Raw genomic sequence first — 15,872 nt, 5'->3', positions numbered from 1 at the left:
GCTGCTGGCCACCAAGCTGGCGCCCCCTTCTCATTTTTATGGCCTTGCCGCTCCCTAGAAAATATTTCCACCAATGTGGACGAGAAGCAACTGGCATCAGCTCTGGGCCTGGGTTGTTGCTGTTGGGAAGCTCAGCGTGTGGTGCCCGTGATGAGGGCAACCCCACTCGTCATCCGCCGTGGGGAAGGCGCTGGGAGTATGGACATCCAAACAGCATCATGCACAGATCCCAAGCGCAAATGCAGTGGAAGGCTGAGCATTTACCTCGCCCTCTGCCCCTTCTCTAATCCTCCCTATTTGTTTGTTCTTCCCCATTTGTGCTGGATATTCTCCATTTACCTCTACAGACCCCACGCTTCTCCATCCTGCTCTATACCCACAAGTTTGACATTCCTGGACATCTCCCTCGCTTTCTGGCTGCCGGTTGGGTTCAGCCAATGCGAGGCCCCAGCAGGAAATGCAGGGGTGGGTGGCTAGGGTAACATCCAGATATTTATTCTCCCAGTGATCTGTCCATTGGCCTTGGCTGTGTCCCTCTCAAAGGCTGCAGATCCTCTGGGCAGCCCTATCCTACAGCCACAGCTACAGTCCCAGCCTTCTCTGGGTTATCACCATCCCTCACCCTACTCCTCAGGCCTGTGGGAACCAACACCTCCCCTGTTGCCAGCCCTTGGAGGTTTCTCTTCATCCCATCCATACCTCTGCCACCATCTCTTCATTAACGAACCCATTTGCCCGTGTCACCTGTTTTCTGCCAGAACCTTAACCGATGCACCAGCCTCCCTCCAAGCGTGGATGGAGAAGTGACCTAGAAGGCTATTTAGATCTGTGCTTTCTGTCTCTCCACTGATAGAATGCATGAAACACTGCTAGGCACAATAGAACTCCTGGTCTTTCTTTCCAAGTGTTGGCTCCCCCAAATCTGGATTTGGAAAAACTCCATTTCTCTTCCTTTTGCACAGGCTGTCCTATGCTAGTTCAACCTGGTAATACAAACAAATGGCAACCTGACTGAGTGGGATTATATAATTTTTCCAGCTAAATCATAAAACTAAAAGCTTTACCTTAAAAGTAAACTGAGAACTCCTGAGGGCTAAGGGTTCAAGAGGTGGTGGGGGGCAGCGGTGGTTCTGATCTCTAAAACACTGCTGAACACTTGAAGTCTATTTTCAAATAAGACACGAAACTGAACATACTGCTTTTTCCTTTTTAGACATTTCTCCTTAAGTCTGAACTTCAGCAGTCCCTTCCATACAGTCTAGAAATTCCATTTTTATTCATGATTCCCAAAACAGGATTATTAAGAGACTGCCATCCTTCCTCATCTCCAGACCTCACCCCACCCCACCCCCACTAATATTTAAAGATAAATCAGATATTCTTGGTTCCTTCATGGCTCAAGGACAGGTGACCCACACAGTGTTCTATGGAGTAGAAATAGAAACCATCATGAGTTCTAAGGCCAGTACTTTTTTTTTTTTTTTTTTGCAGTACGTGGGCCTCTCACTGTTGTGGCCTCTCCCGTTGCGGAGCACAGGCTCCGGATGCGCAGGCTCAGTGGCCACTGCTCACGGGCCCAGCCGCTCTGCGGCATGCGGGATCTTCCCGGACCGGGGCGTGAACCCGTGTCCCCTGCATCGGCAGGCCGACTCTCAACCACTGCGCCACCAGGGAAGCCCAGGCTGGTACTTTTTTAGAGGGTACTTTATTTTTACCCTGCTATGACTTCTGTGCTTTAATCATCTGAACCAGCCAATCTGAAACCAGACTTCCCTCCTTTATTGGACATTCTTAATGGTGATTAAATATTTACACTGTCAGAGGCCTTTTCTTTCCCCACCACAAAAGCTGCAATTTGGAACATTCAGCTTTAATTGTGAGGAGAGGCACACTTACATTCATTGTCAAAATAGTCAAAGATACTTTTCTCAGTCTCTTTGATTGGGGGTTGGGGGTTGGGTATTGGCGATAGGATAGGTATGTGATCCCAGCAAATTGGATTTCTTGCTTACTGAGAACTGGAGACGGAGCTGTTCTGAGGCCACTTAGCAGAAGTGGGCTGAATCAAGGCCCCCTTGTGGATGCAGGACCACTGGAAGCCCACCCACTGGAACCCAGAACTCATGGACCTGAGTTCTCGCATGCCCAACCGTGGAGTAGGTGAGGTTTGCAATCCCAGCTCTCAGAATCACTTTATGTGCCCACCTCTTCCTTCCTTGGTGGTATTACCTCTAGCCACCCCAGCCCCTTGGGAAGCCCAGTATAATGACTCAGTGCTTGGGCTGCAGAGTGGGCCACCGCAAAGGGTGAGACCTGTACAAGGGCTTCCGGCCCAGGGGACAAGAGGAACTGAAATCTGGCCTGCCTTCTGCTCATCAAGCCCTGGACCCTGGCGTGGGGTTGGGTGTGCCCCAAGGAAGAGATGCCTTTTCTCTGCACAAAGACTTTATAAGGCTAGTGGTAGCCTTAGTCAGGCCTAGGTTCCAGACCCAGTGACCCTACCACCCCAAAACCATGTAGCCTTGGGCTCTCTGAGCCTCAGCCCCCTCACTGTAGCCTGGAAATAGTAGCATCTAACCTCATGGGGTTTTCAAGCATATTAAATGACAATATCATCATCATCATTATTATTACCATTACTAGATACCAGGGCTCTAATGCTATGTTAACCCAGTATTAGTCTGCTAGGGCTGCCATAACAAAGTACCACTGACTGGGTGGCTTAAACAACGGAAATCTATTTATTTCCTCACAGTTCTGGAGCCTACAAGTCTGAGATCGAGGTGTGGCAGTTGGTTTCTTCTGAGGCCTCTCTCCTTGGCTTGTAGATGGCCATCTCCTCCCTGTGTCTTCACGTAGTCTTCTCTCTGTACCTAACAATGTCCAGATTTCCTTGTCTTATAAGGATGCCAGTCATACTGGATTAGGGTCCGCCCTGATGCCTTCATTTTACTTCTTTAAAGACCCCATATCCAAATACAGTCACATTTTGAGATACTGGGGGTTAAGACTTCAACAGATGAATTTGAGGGTGGTTTGGGTGGGAGGAACACAACTCAGCCCGTAACACTCATTTCGGGTCTCATCCTTAGGAAAGAATTTTAACAGCATTTCTTGGGCATATACCCAGTACTGAGCACATTTACTTAGGTTTGACAAGTACTTAAGACTTATGCTCATCTCCTGGCTCTTACCATCATTATTGTCAAAAACAACTAGTATTTACTAAGGAACTTCCCTATATAGGGCTTTTTTGCTAAGAGCTAGGGATATATTTGGTACTATCTTCCATTTTTAGCAATGAGATAGTCTTTAAACAAGCCAGGCCCTTACATGCCTCCATGCCCTTGCAAATGCTGTACTTTTCATCTAAAACATCCTTTCCCTCTTCTCCACCTTGCAAACTCCTATTCATCCTTCAAGACCCAGTTTAAAAGCCACTTTCTCCTGGAAGTCGTTCTTGAAAGTGTACTAGAAGCTCTGTACTAGACTATGAGCTTTTTTTTGGTTTTGGTTTTTTTAAATGAAATTAAAATAGAAATCAAGTTCTAATTCATCTTTGTGCCCCCAGGAACTAGCACAGGGCCTGGTGTATAGTAAACGTTTGTTCATTTATTCCAAAATGGTAACGAGTATCTCTTCCTTGCCAGGCTCCCTTCTACCAGTGTACTTAAATCTGCCTGTTGCATTTGTTTAACCGAACTGATTTCTCCACTTGGTTGTGAATTCCCTCCCCCAAACTTGAATAGCATTTTGCCAGTCTATGAAAATATTTAAATCTTGCAGTTTACATTCTACACTATACATAGTTGTGTATATAGTTCTTCTATTCAACTGTAGATTTCTTGAGGTCAGGGATGGTGTCTTATTCAGTTTATTGCCATAATTCCCTTTATGCCTCAAACTTTTCCTTCATTTACTTGCTCATACCTTTAACAAATACTTCCTGAGAACCTACCATGTGCTAAGCACGTGTTCATGGCTGTGGCTGTGGCAGTGAGCCAGACCGATGGTTCCCTCCCTGTGGAGCTTCCTGGGCCTTGCACAGTGGTCAACACATATCGGTTGAATTGCATTCTACACACTGTAAACTCTAGGGTCAGGGAGTCATTCTTTGGGGAACTCACAGCCCCAGATACAATGACTTAATCTAGCTTATGTACCATACATATTTACCAGTTTGTGAATTTATTATCTCTGTAGAGGCAGAGAACAGAAAAGGAAAAAAGCAATATGCAGCCACACACACACAAACTATTATTGACACCATGGAGGAGCAACCGCTGAATTCAAGTCCAAGCGTTGTATTTGGATTATTTGTTAATTTACAGCATCTTTCAAACTTGGTTTGAAAATGGCTCTGTGTTAAAAAGGGAAGAGTCTTATACTGTACTTATGTTAGACATGCTTATAAGAAGTATAATAATTATCAACGGAGTGCCAATAATACTTTAAGAACTCCGCTGAGCCTTAAGGTCACACTAGTGCCTAACAGGTATTTAAAATTAAGCTCTTTAAAATCGAAAGGGCACAGATTCAGCATTCTCTATTTTTTAATAAGCAAAGATTCTAACAAATAAAGACCCTCCTTTTCAGGGTAGAAACTTCTGTTTATAATACAAATTTTCATCTAAAGTTGTTAGTGGATGCCTTCTAAATCCAGTGAGAATTTAAATAGTTGCCACTCTTTAACATACCTTGAATGATATTCTCTAATTTGTTTGAAAAATATGACAATAGGCCAGATCTCTGAGCCCTTACAGCGTGGAGGTCACACCCACCAACGGACAAGTAAGTTTTCAAGGGTACATCATTCCATTATGCTTAGAAAAAGCCAAGTTTTGATACACCCTAGGCTTCCCCCTAGTGGTTATAAAAGGTACTTGATAAGAAAAAAATAGATACATATTCACTACCTGAGGGTAGGTGGTGGGTGCTGTGGATTACAAGCTTTCTTTCATCCCTTCCTAGCATCTGTTCCCCGAAGTTGGAAGTATGTCACCAATTAATAAAGATTTGACTAGCACTCCTCTTTCTGTCTAGTGTCCATAGTAATTAAGGTGTCTGCCTGCAGGCTTGCAAATGCAGCATGAAATTACAGTCAGCCTTAGAACAGAGCAATAAACTGAACATGCTTTACGATACCACCACCTGATTTCCATTAGACAATCAAATTCTCAACTGTAACTATTTTGGTCCAAATTGATATGGTGCCTTCAACCGAATCATGAAAAAGATTGGCTCTTTTCAGAGAATCTATTAATAACTATGTCGGTGGTGGTCAGCTACTTAAAAAAAAAAAAAAAGCGCTTTTGTATATTGTCCAAATCAGATTTTCTGGGTGTCAGTCTTTGTTATGTCTTTTGAAAAATACCCACTACTTGCCATGTAGAAAGTTTATGAATTCATTCCATACACACTTGTTGATTATAGGCATAACACTAGATATCAGAGGGGGGAAGGAGGAAACAGATATGAATAAGACACATTTCTCAGCCTCTGAAAAGCCCATCATCTACTCTGACATGTCAATTTTCTGTCTCCTTCACTGGTCCCCTTCTTCTACCTACCTCTTTAAGTGTTGATGTGTGGGCAACCATGGTAACTATATTTATCTGCCCTGAAAGCTTTACTGTCACTGTTCTTCTGGTAATAGAACCCGTCCCTGTACCCCCAGCCAGATGAGGGCACATGACCTACGTCTGGCAAATGCTAGTGCCCCACAGCTGGTCTAAGGATAGGTCATGTGACCCAAGCAAAGCCAATCAGAGTTCTTTCCAGGGACTATTATATGAACAGTGGGAGAGAAAAAGGTCTTTTACTGGGATAGCTTAATCTGGGGCTACCAGTGACTTTGTCCTCCACCTAGTAGAAAAGTCCAGTCTGAAATAGGAGGCAACGAGGCAAACATTCAAAGAGAAGCAGAGATGAGACAGACAGACACAGACACACACACACAAAGACAGGTTGATTGAGGCCCACCGGGCTGAGTCCTCAGTCTTGGTCCTTTGACTTGAGCTGGTTTGGGTTGAGCCTCTCTCCCTTGCTCTGTCTCTGGTCCTCTCTTATGCCAGCTCTGTCCTCCCTCTCAATATCACCAATTGCAATGGGCTTCCACCATCACTTACCTGCTGAAGACTCTAAATCCCTACACCAGCGTGATCTCTCGAGCATTAGATCTGTATGTCTAAATGCCTAGTGGCCACCTTCCTTGAACGTTACACATGCATCTCAAACCAGCTTTCTTCTACTTTCCCCCACAAATTCCTAGTTTTAATGGATGACCCCACTGTCCAGTCAGGTTCTCAATCCAAAAACTGGAAGTCATCCTGGATACGTCCCTCAATGTATCTAATCAGCTTGTAAGTCCAAGTCTGTTGATTTTTTATCTCCCTACAATTTCTCGTATCCCAGATCCCTTCTGTTCTCTCATTCCTACTCCTTAGTGCAGCCCCTCACCGCTTCACATCTGGGCCTTTGTAGGTGAGACTGGTATTCCTGCTCTCAGGCTCCTTGTCTACCCCCTCCTGTCCAGCTTTCGCATTGCTTTCTCATTCTCTTCCAAGATGGAGAGTTGATTAGGTTTCTTACTGTTAAAAAATCCTTCAATGCCTCTGCATTGTTTTCCAGTCTTTTCATGTCACGGCCCCATCAGGCTCCACTCTGCTTGGATCCGCCATCCTAGATCCACACAAGGCTACTTGCCGCTAGAAGCGATCAGCCTAAGGGTGCTGGCTTCCAGGCTCTGCCCAGCAGTCCCAAGGGCTGAGAGGGCAGGGTAGTATCTCAGCATACCATATGCCATATTTTGGGGAAGCTCTGGCTTAGAAATTACTGCTTACACTTCTTAGCTTGACGTATAATGTCCCCGACTGCCCGTCTTTGCAACACTCTGTTCCCATGCCTTCATGCGCACCTGTAACTGTGCTCTGGGCTGAGCTAATTGGCGAGTAACTGTGCAGGGCCAGTAAACCTGAACTCTGAGGCATCTGTTGGCACTGGTTGATATGCCTGGGGGCTTTTGTTTTGTTCTGTTCTGCCTAAAGGAAGAGGCTGACGTTAGGCTTTTGTGGAAAGACACAAAGAAAAGTAGATGAAAACAGTATGCCTCCTGTTCCTCAGACAATCCCCTGTAGAGCGCAGGGGTAGGCAGGAGCTAGGAGGTATATTTTTTTTTGCGGTACGCGGGCCTCTCACTGTTGTGGCCTCTCGCGTTGCGGAGCACAGGCTCCGAACGCGCAGGCTCAGCGGCCATGGCTCATGGGCCCAGCCACTCCGCGGCATGTGGGATCTTCCCAGACCCGGGCACGAACCCGTGTCCCCTGCATCGGCAGGCGGACTCTCAACCACTGCGCCACCAGGGAAGCCCTAGGAGGTATACTTTGACTGAAGGCCTATGACATTCAATGCGTCCCCACCATCTTGGGGTCTAGTGATAGAGTGAAACACAAAATCAGAGAGAAGGGCTTTCTTGCTAGCTTTGCAGAGAATACTGTTTCAGTGTCAGGGGAGATACAGAGTAGCAGGGAGGAAGCCGCTTTCAAATATGTTTCCTCGGGTCTTCCGAAAGTGATTGGAGAGATTGAAGAAGAAAGGAGTTGAATCTAGAATTATGCAGGTCGAGGATAATCAGACAATAAAACTCAGGGGTATTAGTCATGTGACCTCATTGGCATCCACTGGGGAGACCTGTGAAAAATAGTTTACAAAAGCTATGTATATGTTATGATGTGTTTAGTTATAAGGGGGAAAAAATCTAAATACCTGTAGCACAGACAAGTAGGTGTTAATTTTTTTTCCCCACACAAGGAGTCCAGTTGCCAGGATTGGTTGCTATTCAGTGTTACTATCAAAGAGCCCCCCCCCCCCGGGCTCTTATTATCTTTCTGCTGTCACAAGATAGCTGCCACAGCTGCAAATATCTTAACAGTTTTCTAGACAAGAAGGAGAAAGCTAGTTTTCTCCTAGCCAGACTCCGTCTGTCTTTCTATGTACAAATGCAAGGCCCTGAGCCGACTTCCCCTTATAACTCATTGACTAGAATGTGGTTATGTGCCCACTCTGGACCAATCACTGGCAAAGAGAAAAGGGATGACCGTGTTTGGTGCTTGGTTGGCTCATGAGCCTGGGTCTGGGGGAGGAGCTTACCTTCCTTGAGATCATCCCAGTTGGAAACTAAGGTTCTATTAGCAGGGAAGTAGGAGGGAAGGGGAGGAAATGGGTGTTGGGTAGGTAAAGAATGCTGCTCCAATACTGATGGATTTATGGTTCCTCATTCCCTATTCCCATTGGCTAAATTCCAACTCATCCTTTGGGTTCTCACTCTAGCATCTTCTCTTTTTTTTTTCCAGAGTTGACCATCCTCTCCTTGGTTTCACCAACACACCTGGTTCATAACCCTATCTTTTCTCTCATTACCTTCCATTGCAATATGTATTGGTCTGGTGTCCCTATGGCTCTAGACTCCTTGGGGGAATTAGTTATATTCGTCTTTGTCTCTAATGTCTAGCATGATGCCTGGCACATAGTAAGTGTTCAGTATTTGTGGAATAGATGTTGCATAAACAAATCCGAGATAGAAAATAATCATGTTAGCACTGGCATCTTCAAGCATGAAGGCCCAATAATATGCACAGTCGACAGCTATTCAATTCAGCCACATATATTTATGGCAGGTCTATTGTCTGCCAAGCACCAGAGGCAACCCAAGAGAAGGATAACACAGGATCCGTGAACTCAAAGAGCGTATGCACTGCAAAGATAACAGAGATGCAAAATAGCATCTGATAAGTGTCTCATTAGAGCTACAGGAGTTCAGTGGTGGGGGAGACAGAGCACACTGGGACAGGGAAGGCATGGTAATTAAAATCCACAGGTAATCCAAGAATCTTAATTTAATCAGTGCTTTCAACCTCTGCCCATTCACAACTTCTTAGTGATGTAGGAAAACTCTCAGATTTGAATGTCATTTCCCCTCGGGTGCCCTGCCTATCTGTCAGTGCACCTGTGACCTATAGTAAAAGAACCACATGGTAAACAGCCAAAGAGGAAACCAGGGAGAAAAGGGGACCTTGGTAATTCACAGCTCAGATAGTCAGCTCTTGAACAGCTGAGAGCTGGTGCAGTTTTAACCAGCGGTTTGAAGATCAAATGATTCCGTATTTCACAATTGTACTGCATTTGAGGTTTTTGTTAAGGTGTGTTATTGGGAAAGAGGTAACTAAACCAAGTGAAAGGCACAATGAAATGCACTAAATGATTCATTTTATAGGCCCCTCTCTGCATGGAAGCTCTGCTTTTGCAATGGGGCAATACTGAAATCACCTAAAGCCAGGGGAACGATGCAGAGAGTCTAAGGGGCCCTTAACATTTTGTGTGTGTGGGGGAGGGGGAAGGCCATGGACTTCTTTGACAATCTAGTGAAGTGTATTGCCTCTTCTCACAATATTTTTAAATCTTAAAACTTTTTTTCCCAAAAATTAAAAAAATACATAGGATTACAAAGGAAGCCAACTATGTTGAAATACAGTTACAAAATAATAAAATCATGACACGGTACAGATGTGCTTTTTTAGTAACATTATAAATAACAAGATCTAGCAGCACCTCTAATATTTAATCATGATGTAAAGCAGAGATAAGTAGGAATCAAGGTATTGGTAACAATTGTCATGTGATTTGAAAAGATCTGTGATCTCTCTCGTGTTGACAAAGTCACAGGTGTACTATTGCTATTCCAATTTGTTGCCGACAATCGTAATGGAAGGAAATGCTAAATTTCAGTTCGAGAAAATAAAGATGTCATTTTGCTTTACCATCCACGTTCACAGACCCCAGTTAAAAACTGCTGTTCTGAGGTCCCTTGAACACCTGGTGATGGAGTTAAGAGCCAGAGTCAGTGTGTGTTTTCCTGCTGTCAATGGACACAGGTCTAGAATGGCATTTCCCTCATCAAGTAATTATATTACAATTTATATTCTGCTCCTTAAAAAAATTAGGTTCTTAGGGAGATAGATTCGATAACAGGAATAGAGAAACGGCCCTTTGAGGATGCTAGTTGGGAAAGACCTTTATTAAATTCATTCCCATTAACTCTTCTTGGAATGTGTTTCTCTTCCACTGGTGTTCTTGTGTTTTCTGCTGATTTAGTAGTTGCTGGATCCTTGACAGTCCCTTGTGGTATCCTTGCCTCATCAGATGTGGACATCTCCGACATTGGCAATGATTCAGGAAGCAGAAATTCATGCTCTTAGCCTAGAGAAGCTAGGCTTCTTTGAAAATGGATGAGCGGCAAGGCCAGGTCCCTCTGGAAGGGGAATTTTGTGTGCATTAAAATACAAATGAGGAACTCCTGTAATTTTTCATCTTTTTTTTTTTTTTTCAAATACAAAGCCGTAATCATAGTTGACCAGGCTGGTTGCCATGGGGCTGGTGCACGGTTCCCCTTTCCTGTTTATTTTAAGTCCTTACCTAAATGAGAAGAGGAGAAGAGAGTGCAAAGGGAAGTGTCCTAACACAGTTGGGAAGGGTGGATCGCTATTTCATGGATTTGCAAAAATGAAGTTCCTTCTCCACTTAGACATAAGCACACCAGACACCAATTCTCCTTCAACAATTACTGTTTCGTTTAGAAGGTATGTCTTCAAAGATGAGCTTCCACACCTGTAAATTTTGTTTAAAAAGGTAAAAATCTATTCGATGGTAAATCTCTATCTAAACGGTAGGTAATTCAGAAAAACTAGGTGATTGGAGGGGCAATTCTCAGACAAATCAGATTTATGAGGGCAACACATTCCAAAATATGGTGTTGTTAACAGCTTCACGTTGGAAAGTCTTTTGACCAGTGACACACTTATTATTTTTTTAAAAAGTAGCCTAAAGTAAAGAACACATCTGCTGGGTGGTCATCTACTTGGATGTAGGACGTTTTTTTCCCAATCAGCAGCCACAGAACAAATCACTTCTTCACTTGTATTGGTATTTAAATTATAAGACAAGCGGAGCATACATCCTATCCTATTACAGCTGTTTGTGTGTGTTTCTTTCTTTTTGATTTTGAATTTCTGGATCCGGTCTTGGCAATCTCTAGGGTCTTCCTGGACAATTATTAGGTTCTCAATAAACATTTACTGAACTGAATGTAATTAAAGAAGGTGTTGCTGGCTAGACAAATCAGCAAATGGTTTGTCTGTAAAACCTGATCAGCAGTGTTAAAAGATTTTCCACCACCAGTAACTTGAAGAATGGATTTTCAAAAGGGTCTAAATGGGCAGTGAACGGATTAGAAATGAACAAAATGCAGTCCGCCAGGAACCTGACAATGCTTAATATGCCACTGTTGAATAAATTACTAGTTTTAATATTAATAGTGACCATGATTGCATACTGCCTCGTGCAGTTTCCTCCTCTGTAAAATGGAGACGTGAACAGAATGTCCATCACGGGGTTGTTACGAGGATTAAATGAGTGAATGCACGTAACACAATTAGACTAACACCTGCATATAGTGTTAGTTATTGTACGTGCCAGGAATGGTGCTCAGTGTTTCTTGTACTTTACTAGTAGAAATAACGAAGAGCCAGGATGAAGAGAAACCTGAGGAGTTGGGGAGAAAGAAGGGTAGAAACTTATATCCTAGAGGTTTTCAGTTCAGTCCTTGTATTACTGTCCTTGTTGCTTGGAACAAGTGTCACCAACGCTTCACGCGGCAGGCTCCGGGTCTCAGCATCTGCTCAGACATGCCTCCTCTCACTCATATTAGGTTCCCTCATATTATTCCCTCTTTCCCTTTAGAGCATTTAATATGGTGTGTAATTGCATGGGTCATTCTTTGTTTACCCAGCTCTGAGCATCTCTACCACTAGACTGTTTACTCCCTAAATGCAGGAATTGGTTGTGTTACCCATTATCCTCAACTCCTAGCAAAATGCTCGGCACATACTAGATGCTCGGTGAATGAATGAATGTATCAGTGTACCTGTAGTGCACAAATGGAACAAATGAATGTATCATTTATTCACACATGAATAAATGAATGGAATGAATGAATGAATGGAATAAATGACTGAATAAATAAATGAATGCTGTAGGAGGTTACCACCAGCCAGCATGGCATCCACTTGGTCTACAAGATACTTGTCTCTCAAAAGCACACCAGCACTTAGAAGAGTGACCCCCCCCACACACACACACACAATTACAAAACAGACACTGTATTCTCTTACAGCTTCTTCCAGGATCCTAGGATTTGTGTCTTCCACCTCCAGAGAATTTTAAACCAGCCCTACCTCACCATATACTTCCTTATTTTGATCCGGTTTACAAAGAGAAGGGGTGGAGATGAAAGGGGAGGTTACCCTGACAGCAGCTGGGGTGTAAAGGTGGAGGGAAAGATAGAATTTGAGGGTAAAAAAACAATTCCTTTTTGAAACTTCCTGAGGAGGCAGGAAGTACATGCCGAAACCTCAAAGTTTTGGGTTATCAACAGCACCCTAAAATCCCCAAACAGGTTCAGACACCCAGGGTGAGACACAGGAATGGACTGGATGTCTTGGAGTTAAAGGCCAGATGCGGAGGAAAGGAAAAATGAAAAAGGGAATCCTAGAGCGAATCTCCTTGGATTACTGGGAAACACAAACAGAACTTAGGGAAGGACGGCAAAGAGAAAGAGGAAGTGAAGTTTTCTGATCTTGCCGTGTAAACCAGAATAAAATGGTCCCACCTGGAAACTGACAGACAGGAAGCCAGACTGCCTGGTCCACTTTTATGTTATAGCCCAGAGTGCACATGGAGTCTGCCCTGGAGGGGATGGAGGGGCTCCTGTATCTTCATCTTTTGCAAAATTATGATCCTTAATGCATTTCTTTTTCCTGCTATGCCCAATTTGTGATGCACTGAATGCGCAAAATGTAATTTACAGAAATGAAACAGATCTGTTTGTCAGTGAGGTAAAATTATGAAGTTTCAAAAGAAAAGAAAGTATTGTGAACATCTTTGAGTATTTGTGTAAGTCTATACTATGTATATAGCTAGGGTTCAATAGCAGCCCGATTCTGGGTAGTGTGTGTGTGTGTGTGTGTGTGTGTGTGTGAGTGTGAGACAGAGAGAGAGAGAGAGTGTGTGTGTGTGTGAGAGTGTGAGACAGAGAGAGAGAGAGAGAGAGAGAGAGAGTGTGTGTGTGTGTGTGTGTGTGATGCTTGAAATGAAAAGTAAGGGGGGTAGTATCTTTCCTGCATTTGATTTCTCCATTTAAAACATTCCCACATCAAATGGCTGTGAGTTTACCCTGAGTATTACCTCTGAGGTTGGCGATAAACAACTTGTGTACTTCTCTCTCCTGATTCATGCCTGGAGCTTTCTAATCCCCGTGGCCTAAAGGTCTCAAAACAGATAAAACTGAAATGAATGTCTAAAATTCCTACGGGCTCTCACCAGCTATTTGGGAAATAAATATAGCTGCTTGCAGGCTAGCTTCTATTTGTCCAGAACTACCTAGCCAAAGTGGAAGCTGCCCACACAATTACACTCTAGTCAAAGTATTTTGAGCTCCACCCACTCTCTGCCCAGTTTTAGCATGGTGTGACGGAGCAAGCTGGCAGTGGGAAGCCATGTGAAAATGTCTCCAAGTGACTGAACCCCAGGCCTGTTTGCAGGTGGGGCTTGACCACTAGCTGCTAACTCCCTCCTACCATAAATACACAGATTACTTTTGAAAGTTCTTTCACACAAGCTCTCATGCTTAAAACTAATAAAAGAAGGGCAGACCTCATATCTCTCCTTTACAGAATAGGAAACAGGATCAGGGAGGTGGTCGTGGGGGAAAATCAGAACGTGAGTGTCCTGATTCCTGGTCCATCGTTCCGTGAGTCTCAGCTCTCAGCACTGGAATCATCTAGGAAACTTAGAGAAAACCCAGATGGTTTTCAGGCTCAAGACCAGCTTCTCAAGGGATGGAACATGGAATGTGTATTTTGTAAAAAGCACTATAATTTCAGATGAATAGCCAAGGTTGCAAACCCCTTAGTTTAACACATGCTTTATCAGAGCACCCAAGATAGTATGAAAATGAATTTAACTGAAGCATAAGGAAAGAAACGTGGTTTGTTCAATTTAGAAGTAAATTCTATTAGAGCGATACTACTGCGTTGCATATTGTATTGTGTATAAAGGCGCCCTCTGGAGTTGTGCAAAGGGCAGGATATCCTGTTGGAAGGATATTTGTTAATAAGATGCCAAAGAATACAGTAAGAATCCAAGAGGGATCAAGGTGACCCGTTAGAGGCTCTGGAAGGCAGATACACACCCAAATTCCCCTAACTCCACTGGGTTTCTACAATGCCAGAGAATGAAATAATATGCAGTATATCCAGACTGGCTCCCTGCAGGTCCCAAAGCAGAGCCTCATTAAAGACACTGTCAATCTGTTGGGCGGATATGGTCTTCTCTCTTCTTCCATGCATGTTTCCTCTCTAATCACAGCGGATACAACTATTCCAATGGTGAGGAGTTAGGAGCCCGAACACCGGTTCTGGTCCCATCCCTGTCATTACCTGCTTTGTGATTCTGGCAGTTGAACTGACTTTTAGTTTTCTTATCCTTGACATGGGGAGTCTAATTCTTTCTCTGCTTGCCTTATATGCAGGATGCATTGTGATGGCATATTTATACAAAAATACCAGTATTAGGCATTATTACTATTACTATGAATAACACCTTTGGATTCCTTAGTGCCAAGTGGGGCGTGTTCATTCTATGAGTCCCATATGTCATTAATATCCCATTTGTTAGAGGCCTAACCTCTTGCCTGTCTCTGTTGTGAGAATGTTTATGAAGCACTGGGTCTCTTTCATTTAACCACCCAAGCCAGAGCACTCCAGAGAGTTGAAGAGAGAAGACAGAGCTAGGTGACTCAGGTCACAACAAGAGATTGGGAGACAGAGTCTGGTGGCAGATCAAACTGATTCAGGATTGAGAGAAGGTCCTGAGGGATGGGGACAGTGGCCAGGCTCTGGGCTTGGTCCCCAGTACAGTAGCCATTAGCTACATGTGGCTATTCGATTTAAATTAATTACAATGAAATAAAACTTAAAGTTCAGTTCCTCAGTCACACTAGTCACATTTCTAATGCTTGATCGCCTCGTGTGAGAGTGACTACCATATTGGACAGCGCTGATGGAGAACCTGTTCATCATGGTGGAAATTTCTGTTAGATGGTGATGCTAGACCTTCTGAGGGGTGGACTGAGGTTAATCTTTCCCATAGTGTGGCCAGATATCAGTTAGAGAACAGCATTCTAACGTTGGTGCACTGGGAGGCCTGGGCAAGCTGGGATAAGTCACTGTTATTTCTGGCCTGTCCCACCCCCTCTCTGATTCAGCCTGGAGATGGACTGAGAAGCACTGATGTGGGCCCCTCACTGGGTAAAGCTGGAGCATGGAAGCCCTGGAAGGGACTTTCTGGTCTCAACAAGGACAGCATGGACCTTCCTTGAACCCTTGGGAAGAGCCAGGGGCAAATGGAAAACCTTTGAAGACCAAAGTATGATCACAGAAAGCTTTCCTTCACATACCAGCACTCGAAAGACACCAGCCAACCTCTGCCAGGTGCTGTCACATCTCTGAGCCTTTCAGGACCCACACAGTAGGGCTGGGTGGAAAGAGAAGCCCGAGAAAAATCAAAGAAGGTCATCTGGGCAGGGCCCTGGAGCCTGCATCGTCCCACCCCTTCTTGGGAACCGACATTAGATCTTCTTTAGACGGTAACAGCGGCCATTGAAGAAGCCGAGATGGTGAGAATTCTCTCTTACCCCCAGACCTCACGCCCTGGCTGAACCGAAGGCAAAGTTCAAGCCAAGTTCTGCCACACTTCGACTT

This window comes from Grampus griseus (genome assembly GCF_964374135.1).
Source record: "Grampus griseus genome assembly, chromosome: 11".
NCBI classification, from domain to species: domain Eukaryota; kingdom Metazoa; phylum Chordata; class Mammalia; order Artiodactyla; family Delphinidae; genus Grampus; species Grampus griseus.
Note: the sequence above shows the minus strand (reverse complement) of the source record.